This window comes from Propithecus coquereli, unplaced genomic scaffold (genome assembly GCF_000956105.1).
Source record: "Propithecus coquereli isolate 6110/MARCELLA unplaced genomic scaffold, Pcoq_1.0 Scaffold185, whole genome shotgun sequence".
NCBI lineage: Eukaryota > Metazoa > Chordata > Mammalia > Primates > Indriidae > Propithecus > Propithecus coquereli.
The window spans coordinates 3,817,732-3,828,494 of NW_012143301.1; positions in this window are offsets into that span (position 1 = coordinate 3,817,732).

The following is a 10,763-nucleotide window of genomic DNA, read 5'->3' on the forward strand; positions in this document are numbered from 1 at the left end:
TCAGGCACTGTTTTTGAGCTATTCCAATGAGACTTGCATGGAAAAATTTGCTTCATAATGATATAAACTCTAATGCCTATGTGTTCTACTCTTGGAGTCATTCCATATTATTTATTTATTTATTTATTTATTTCAAAATATTACAGGGGTACAGATGTTTTTGATTACATGGATTGCTGTCGTAATGTCTGAGTCATTCTAATTTTGGTTTAAATGTGCTGAATTAAGCATTGCCTCAGAATAACAAGTCATGAGGCAATAAGCAGGAGATCAGAATAGGGATGCTCAAGGAGAAAATAATCGACAGCTTGTCCCAAGACCCATTTTTGGTACAAACTGCTCCTTCCACACGTCTGTCAAGGAACCTTTAAAATTTTGACTGTATTTATTAATACATTTTAATGGTTTGATATTTCAAAGATACAAAAGGGGAGGCAGAGAAGGCTCTCCCTCTTATTTCTTTTCCCAGCCACCCCTTTCATAAGGCAACTGATATTACCAATGTTTCATGTTTTGTCATAACATTGTATTGATGTATGTATATATTTACACTTTATTATGTAAAATTTCTAATATATATAAAAGTAGGGCGCGTAGTAAAATGAACAATCATCAATTTATGGCTATCTTTCATTCCATCACTGGATTATGATGAAGTAAATCCTAGATGTCATATTTCATCCATAAATATTTTAGTATCTATCAAAAATAAGGACTCTTTTTTAAAAAGCCAACTGCAATACCAATAGCATAACCTCTCAGATTAACAATAATTTTAATTTTTTTATGTCAAAATACTATAGGGGTACAAATGTTTTTGGTTACCTGGATCACTTTTGTTATGCTTGAGTCAGGGTTATAAGTGTGCCCATAACCCAGATAACGTTCATTGTACCTGTTAGGCAGATTTTCGCCCGTCCCCTTCTCCCCACTCCCCCCAGATTGATTTCTACTGACTTTTACTTCCCTCTGGGCACATGTGTATGAGTCCTTGTCAGTTAGATGCATTTCCTGGAGATAGCAGATATGTGGGTTGTATTTTTTCATCCTTTCAGTCAGCCTATGTCTCTTGAGTGGGACATTCAAACTGTTCACATTGATTGATAGAATTGATACATGGGATACTGTTCTATTTATCCTGTTGGGTAGTGTCTTATTGCTTTGTTTTATTTCCTATGTTGTTGTTTTATATGAGCTCTGAGACTTAGCTTTTGGGTGGTTTTACACTGGTGGGTGTCTATCGTGCTGATCCATGTATAATGCAGTTCTGAGTATTTCCTGAGGGCAGGTCTTGATGACTTTTCTCAGTGCTTGTCTGGAAAAGTCTTTAATTTCTCCTTCATATATGAAACTTAGTTTTGCAGGACACAAAATTCTAGGCTTGCAGTTCTGTTTAAGAAGACTGAAGATGGGGCCTCAATCTCTTCTGGCTTGTAAGGTATCAGTTGAGAAGTCTGCAGTTAGCTTGATGGGTTTTCTTTTGTAAGTTACTTGATGTTTTCACCTCATGGCTCACAGGAGTTCCTCATTTGTGTTGATTTTGGCTAGTCTGATGACTATGTGTCTTGGTGATTGCCTCTTTGCAATGAATCTCCCAAGTGTTCATCGAGCTTCTTGTACCTGGATGTCTAGATCTCTAGCAAGACCTCTCTTTTTCACTTCTGGATTTAACTACTCAATATTTTTCATCTCACCTAGAAAAAACATCAATTGGTATCACTGAAAGGTAGAGAGAATTTGCCATTTGATACAGGCCAAAAATTTTGGAGTTATCATTCCTTCCGTTTTCTTTCCTTCCTTCTTTGCTTGCTTCCTTCCTTCCTTTTATATCTTTACTCCATCCCAAATCCAGTTGACCTTCCTTTCATAATATAGGCAGATTCCCAAAATTTCTCACCACATCCTCTTCTACCATCCTGGCCCCAGCCACCAACATCTCTCACCTGGACTATGGCAATAGCTTCCTAGCCCTTCCTAGCCCTTCTCTCTGCTTCCCTCTTCGCCCCTTTAAAACCAGAGCGATCCTAAAACAAACCAAATCAAATCACGTCAATCCTCTGATTGGAACCTTCCAACGGCTTCCTGCTTTACTTAGAGAAAAGCTGAAATCCTTTCAATGGACTACAAGTCCCTTTATGATTTGTTCCTACATCTTTTTTATCTTATCCATCAAACGCTCTCATCTTCTCCCATTCTCCAGCTACACTGTCCTCCTTGTGTTCCTTAAACAGATCAGCCTTTCTCCATCCCACTAGCTGTTTCCTTTGTCTACAGCCCTCCTTCACCAGCTATCTGCATGGTTTTCCTCTTGCCCCTTTGAACTATTAGTTTAAATGGCACTTCTAGGTGAGGCCTCTGGGACCACCCTGTTTAAAATTTCAGCCTCCACCCCACCTCCTGCATTTTCCATCCACCTTACCTAGGCTTCATAACATTTGATGCCTGCTAAAGTACGGAGGAATAGGATTGTTGCAGATGTATTTAGTTAAGGTGAGATCATACTGGAGTAGGGTGGGTTCCTAATCCTATATGACTGGTGTCCTTATAAAATGGGGAAATTTTGACACAGATACGCACACAGTGAAGATAAAGACGAAGATCCACAAAACAAGGAATGGCAAGGATTGCCAGCAAACCACCAGAAGCGAAGAAACAGGTGTAGAGCAGTTTCCTTCACAGTCATCAGGAGGAACCAATTGTGCTGACACCTCCATCTCAGACTTCTAGCCTCCAGAACTGGAAGACAAAGAATTTTTGTTGTTTAAGCCACCTGGTTTATGATATCTTGTTGTTAGCAGCCCTAGGAAACTAATACAGGACCCATGGAACCACAGCATCTTTTTGTTTTTGTTTACAAATGGTTCACGTAATTGGCACAGAATAAGCACTCAACAAACATAGATTGAACAAGCAATGGGAAAAGGATGCCATTAATCTGCTTCAAGAAGGGCAAGGAAGATGAGAAATAGGAAATCATGATTAGATTGTAATTTTCACCAGACCAGTGACCATGTCATTTAATATTCAGTTCCTGGCACAAAACCTAATTCTCAATACACATTTGTTGAGCCAAACTGAATATCAGGCAGTGCAGGTAGCTCTACGCCAAACAAGCAGTCTTAGATGGGAGAGCTTGGGTGGGCTGGTGCTTCCTGATCCATTCGTGAAGCTTAACCAACTGTCCTGATTCCACATCAACAAAACAATAAGGTTCTGCTTGTTATTTGATTTCACGTTTACTTACGTATGTGGTTTTTAAGATACATTTCTAGGACGATTGGTAGGTACAGATTTATTTTATGTTTAAACAGGTGGCTCAACATTCTGTAAAACTCAGATGTGTAATCATTGTTAAGTTACCATGTTGCATTTCTAAAACCTTCACTTTCTTAAAGGCTGATGCGAATACAAAACCATTCTTTCTTCAGATGGAGTGTTTGAAACCACAGTAGGTATTCCTAATAGATTGTCTTTCTTGATTGGTTATTTTATATTAGAGGAAAATGTAATGCTGTTATTGTGGATTAAAATATCATGTTTTAAATGTCATTGCTATTAAATATCAAGGACATAGAAAACCAAAATAGTAGTGACAAAGATTTAGGATAAAAGTAATGTGATCCAATATAATATTTTTGAAATGTGCCTATTCATGTGAATTCGGAATGGGTGTAATAGTCCGGAAAACTCAGGTAAATATTTTTTTTTCCATCTGAAATACTGTTTAAAAGAAATCATGATTTTTTTTAATGCTTGAAATTTTTAAATGTCTCTATCATTCATCTATGATTAACTAAAGAGGGCCATGGATTCCTTGATAATCTAAACCTTGAGAGGTGTGAGGTGTGATCTGGTTGCCCTTCTCCTGACTCTGGGCTGACCAGTGACTGCTCTGACCAATGAAGCATGGCAGGAGAAATGCTATGCTAGTCTCAGCCCAGACACCAGGGGACTGGAAGCTTCCGTGGGGTCCTCTTCTACTCTCAGTTACCATGTAAGAAGTTTGACAGGCCTGAGGTTACCATATGATGAGGGGACCCAAGGCAGCCATATAGAGGGGCAGTGAGCAGAGAGAGAGAAAAGAGAGAGAGAGAGAGAGAGAGAGAGAGAGAGAGAGAGAGAGAGAGAGAAAGCGCCAGGCCCCCTTCCCAGCCATTTAAATCACCCCAGACATTGTGGAGCAGAGACAAGCAGTCCCCACTGTACCCTGTCCAAATTCTGACCCACACAATAGACATAACAGACCCACAATGAGAGTATAATAATGACAAATTGTTGTTTTAAGCCACTAATGCTTGGAGTAGTTTGTTGTACGTCAGTAGGTAACTGGAATATCATCTTTCATGTATATATAGCTTCAGGTTATATCTTATAACTTCCTAGGTATTCTCTTTATGGCATCTAATAATACCTCCAGTCTTCAGAATTGGAATTTCTTCTTTACCAATATTATGCTTCCCTCTCAGTGAATACTGATTAATTTCTTGTCATTCAGTAGTCATCTGTTCAAATTATTGGTGCCATTTACGTGAAGCACAAGTTGTCCAAACATTGTTTAGGGCACTTTTTCTCTTGGCATGGCATGAGAATTATGCTTACTAAATTATTTAAAAGAAAGAATTTGTGCACCTCTGATGACGGAGATTTTCTTTAATTGATATTAGGAAAACGTAGACTTCTTGTTAGCACTAACAGTCCAGTGGCTCTTGTAGCAGAATGTTAAAAATATTGCTGTTGGCTTCCAAGAAGTACAATATAACATGTGTGTTGGTAAATATGATTAATTACTGGACTTGTTACCCTCTTTGCATGGCTACCAGAAACTATATGATGTGCCTCATAATTGTTAGGCAAATATTAAATTCTCTCTACATGCTATTTCTCACCATTTCTCCCTTTTTTTCTTTTTTGCTGCTATGTAACATTTATACCTTTGAAAACCTAATGCCAGGTAAAACCATAGCAAATATATATTTTAATCATTTGCAATGTGACCTTTAAAAAGCAACTGTTTTGTGGCTAGCAGTTAAAGAGACATTAGAGTATAATATATAGTATTGAAAGTAAGGGATTTGCAAGGTCGCTCTAGCAATTTGCATTTCGAGGGTGTATATTGGATGTTTTCATTGAAGTCAATTCATTGTCCTTATAAAAGAGATGTATTTAGCACATGAAATTGAATTTACTTTTTTTTTTTTTTTTTTGAGACAGAGTCTCACTGTGTTGCCCTGGCTAGAGTGCCGTGGCATCAGCCTAGCTCACAGCAACCTCAAACTCCTGGGCTCAAGCGATCCTCCTGTCTCAGCCTCCCGAGTAGCTAGGACTACAGGCATGCGCCACCATGCCCAGATAATTTTTTCTATATATTTTTAGTTGTCCGATTAATTTCTTTCTATTTTTAGTAAAGACGGGGTCTCGCTCTTGCTCAGGCTGGTTTTGAACTCCTGAGCTCAAACAATCCGCCTGCCTTGGCCTCCCAGAGTGCTAGGATTACAGGTGTGAGCCACCGTGCCCGGCCTTGAATTTACTTTTAAAACTCACTTTCTATTCCCAGAATTATGTCAGGCATATGGTAACGGTTGTTTAATGTGCCAATAAACTAGGGTGTTTGTTTGTACTTAGTATAAACAAATTACAAACATGCATGTGAACATATGAAAAAGTTTCTTTTTAGATGAGATCAATTTTGTTTTATATGTTTAAGGGTCCCTTTTATTAAATGAGTTACTTATGCCTCAACAAAAGAAAGGTGCAAGGAAACTTCCCACAAATAAAATTATTATATTTTAATTTGAATATAAATTGAGTGGTAGAAGAATACCAAATTATTTTATCTCTGTTAAAAGGGTTTAATGAGAACGCGTCAGGTTTTTACCTTAGAGGTCTGCTTTTCACTCATTTTGTCACTGGTATGCTCAAAGAAAATTTTGGGGGGCATTTTTTCTCATCCCTAAGATAAAAACAACAGGCCCAAGTTTTTTCCATTTAAATACTTTGACCCGGAGAGCGGCGAGTCTCATCTGTCTACAGGTGCTGTCCCAATTGCCCTGATTCCGTGGAGTACATTTGGATAGTGCTATGTATATTAGTTCTCGGAAGCAAAGCATTGTATATAGCTGCAAAGCCATCCACAAAGTGACACAGGAAACTTGATTCACAGTGGGGGCAGCTGATCTAAAACATTTTTTGTTTCTCATTTTAAAAGCTCCTTTATAAAATCCGCAAGCTTTTGCCAAGCTCTTCAAATAGTCTTTTAGCCACCGCATGAGTTGAGTTCCTGCCTCTGTGCCCTGACTGATTGCTCAGGCAGCTGCGTGGGTGGCTTCGGACTTGCACTGGATGCTTTTATGTGGTTTTTTTTGGCTGATGGGCTATTTCTGCTGCCTTGTCCTTACGGGTAGCATCTCAAATTTGACTGGCTGTGATGAACACATCGTTAGTCATTTCAGAAAAATATTTGGTGAAAATTCCTTGGGATGTAAATACAAATTTGTCTTCTTTTCCCAGCATGGAAAATTTTTCTGCCTCAGAAAATTATAAAGGACTTGGAAGAATTAGATCGTGTCCCATTTTCATGAATAAGAAGCCAACAAAAACATCATCATCCTTGCGGTATTCAAATCCCAAAATGTCTTTCGAATTAGAATATAAAAGTAAAGAGAAAAGGAATTTTATTTGCATCTGCCATGCTACGTGACCATGACTAAGCACATCGTTTGCCATAGAATGATTTAGAGAAGTCAGTACTGGTCACCAAATAGTCGCTGAGCACCGCTTATATTCCAGGCACCATGTAGGTAATCTGGTGATAAAAATGAATAAGATGTGTTGCAGGTTAAGTTCTCTGAAGGGCAGAAACTAAGATGAGTTAAGAGTGCAACAATTTTACTGGGAAGTAACCCCCATGAAAGAGAATCTGAAGGAGCAGGACTGAGAAGAGTAAATGATCAGAACATGAAGACATGACAATGTTTCTACCAGACCGACAGGAAGTTCCAGGGTAAAGACTACCCATTGGCGGAGGCCTGCATGGTGCATAAAGGGCTTGGCCCTTACACCACTGCCATGCTCACTTGTTGGCTGGGGCCACCCCAAGAAGAGCCTGACCTCTGCTACCATTGCCTGCCTCAGTCACTAGCCAGGTTCTCTCCGGGAAGAGTTTGCACATGGCTTGAACGCTGAGGTGACTCTTCAAGAAGCCAACAGTTGGAGGCTGTCAGGTAACTACCTTCTTCCTTCTGGTCAGAAGTTTTTTCTCCATGATATTTGGAAACAGCCCCTCAAGGGCTCTGGAGGACCTTATTTCCGGAGGGATACTTAGAGGGAGGTCAGTGTGACAAAATAGAATCCTTGTCTCTGCAGTTGGTCTCAAGACCACAACTGAGACTCATTGTCTTTCTCCTCTACTCGCCATTCTAAATTCCCTTCATCCTCGACACCACCTATGTTGGCCTTGGCAGTTTTTCTGAAGAGTCTGACTCCCCAATAAACAGAAACTTTGCTGGCCAAGCTTGCTGCATGTTTCCACTCATGTGGGCAAAGAGCAGCAAGAGGCACTCAAATTGGATCACCTGAGTGCCACACATCTTCCTTCTTGTCTTTACTGTGTACCAAGGAATTTTCTTCCTCATGCTTTTCAGGGTCAGTTCTGATAAGATGGTGATTCTTCTTGCTTGCTGATCTCTGGACATAAACATCCCAAAGTGCTCAGGGGGCAGCTGTAGCCAGTACTTCAAGGAGGCCTTGCTGTGACCCTGGCTGAGATCATGCCCCCTTTGGAAATGAGAGCTTCTCATCCTGCAGAGATCCCAGACAGGAATCTGCAAAGCACCCCAGTAGAACATTGGGGACGAGAGTAAGTGGGGCCAATTCTACTTCTATCCCTTGATTCCAGACCCGTGTATTCCTCCTAATGGGAACCCAGTGCCAAAGAAAGGTCTCTGACTCAATGAGCATACAGCTTCCTGAAGGAAGGTTCCTCATCTCACAGGGCTTTGGTTTTGAGCTAATGCTTCAGCTGGCCCATCAGCAGATTATTCGATACTTAATGCACTGGCCACTTTTGGGTGATGTAGGTGAAGTAGTATATAATACGACTAGTAAATCCCATGCTCATGGGCTCACTTTTTTGTTCCTCTATTGCAGTTAAAGTTGGTTCCCTGGTTGGATGTTATGTTGTGTGGAATTCTATGTCTGTAGATTAGACATTCCATAAATTCACAGATACTGGTGCTTCCCTGTGGGCAGAAAAGCCAAATCCATACCAGGAACAAATATCTATTCCTGTGAGAAGAAATTGCTGGCATTTCTAACATGGAAGAATCCGAATAAATTTAGCTTGCTAACCAGTGGCCAGGTGGTCTTTCAGAGGAACACTGCCACATCAGGAGCTTAGCATTGATCCCCATTGTTGGCAGGTTGGACATTGGAAGTAACTAGACTGGCCTTGGTGAGTAGTGGTCTATGCCATTGGGCCCATGCATAATCTCTCTCTCAACTGCTGTGGCCACTTTGTGTGTCCATTCTGCAAGCACTGCAGTAGACACTGTTAGGCTAGCTAACAGAAATTGGCCAACTCGTTTTGTCTACTTTGTTATTTACATATTTCACATGTAATTCTGCATGTTTATCCCATTCCTCTAGCTTAGAATTCCTTGCTTTGAAGATTGAGATCCAAGCTTTCAATCTTTTCCTTCCAGGTCCCCAACTAGCCAGCCAAGCCATTTTCTACCACTCATGAGTCCATACATATTCCGTCTCAGGCTCTTTCTACTTTCACACAAAGTGTGAAATACCCAATACTCTAACCATTGAGAAGATTTTCCCTTTGCATTGCTTTCAAAGTAATCCGTGAGTGAGAATGTAATGAAGCTGCCATGTAATTTTTGACTTGCTCATGCTGAATCTGCCCATCTGTAAACTAAACTTGGACATTTTTCTTCTCTTTCATTTGATCATACAGAGCTCCCTTTTCCTCTCCTCATACAACTACAGGTATGTACTTGGGCAGGAGCTGGTGAAACTGTGATGGATGACATGGAGCCTGGTTCCCTGCCCACGTAGCTTGCTGCACCTTCTGGTCCTGCTGATGCTCAACTTGGATGCACCATTTCCCTCTTACAATGGGTTGCTGCTAGGCCCCCATGACTTTACGATTCAGCAGGCTCAGTAGGATCCCATTCATGTTGTACAGTTTGGGATGCATAATCATGTTGGTGTCCCATGCTCAAACATTCTAGCTCTCTACCATTGCTCAGTAGTAGCTCTAAGAACTGTTTTTCAAAAAGTGCATAATTATCTGTTGGAGATGGAATAATTTAGCTTCAGAACCCTAGAGTCTGCACTGAGATTCTTCTACCAGGGCTTGTCATAAACTCTATGTTTTGTCACCACTGACATCTCCATCACCATGATGTCTGCCAGATCATATGGCCCAAGCGTCAGAGCACTACATCCCACACCTGCTGCAGAGCCCTTTCTTGCTCTTGATTATATTCAAATCTGGGAGCATTCCGTGTCATCTATTTTATAGACTGAACCAGTAATCCTAGGTGTACAATATGGTGCTTCTGGAACCCAAAGAAGCCTACCAAGTGTTATACTTTCCTCTTTGTGGTAAGAGATATTAGACAGAGCAATTTAGTTTGGAGGGATATTGCAGCATTTCCATGACCACTGGACCACTTCCATACTTTACTGAAGTAGCAGGTTTCTCAGGCTTCATAAGGTTTATTTCCATCCTCTGGAGCAAATGTGTTTTACCAAGGCCTCCAGTGTGCTAGTCACCTCTTGTTCATCCTGCTCTTTCAGCATGATGTCGTTGATATAATGGATAGATATGATGTTCTCCAAGATGTCCATATGGTCCACATGACTTCATTCTATATTATAACCAAGGATAAGAGAGTTCACATAGTCTTGGGGTAAAATTGTATCTTGCTGTCCTTTTCATGTGAATGCAAGGTGTTTCTGACCCTCTTTTCTGAATGGGATATATAAGAATGAGTTTACCAGTCAAATGGCTGCATAACATGTTCCTAGGGCCATATTAATCTACTTGAGAAAAGAGACAGCACAGTTAGCACACAGCTACAGTTGGGGCTGTTACTTGGTGAAGCTTCTAGTACTCTATGGTTATTTTTCAGAATCCATCCTGTTTCTACAGGGATCAGACTGGCAAATTAAATGGAGATATGATAAGAATCACCATTCTTGAATGCTTTAGGTCTTCAATAGTAGCAATAATCTCTTTTGGCTGGAAGGAGGTGGGTGTGGCATTTCAGAAGCTTCCACTCAGGCCCCCATTATGATCATTTTACTCTATGACCAGGGACCCAGTGGAGCCCAGGGCTCCAACTGCCAGGTATATCAATCCAAATAATATACTCAGGGACAAGAAAAATAAGTCAGACTCTGGCCAGGACTTCATGTGTTAACTACCTCCACATACCCCGACTCTAACAAGTAGGCCCTGATGATGCTTCAGGTCTCTGGGCATCAATGTAAACTTAGACTCCTTGTCTACTAGACCTCAGAAAGTTTATTTTATTTTCATTTCCACAGTGTATAGCCCTTGAGTATATGGCTATAGGTTGCTTTGGAGAAGGACTAAGGGACTCTTTACAGTGTATGTTTGCCACAGTTTTGCAGGGTCTTTCTTTCTGGGCATTCAGACAGTTCTTTAGTCAATGGGTTCTGGATCTGAAAATTGGCTTGGGTACAGGAACTGAACAAGGGGTCATGAATTTCTATTTGGACAACCA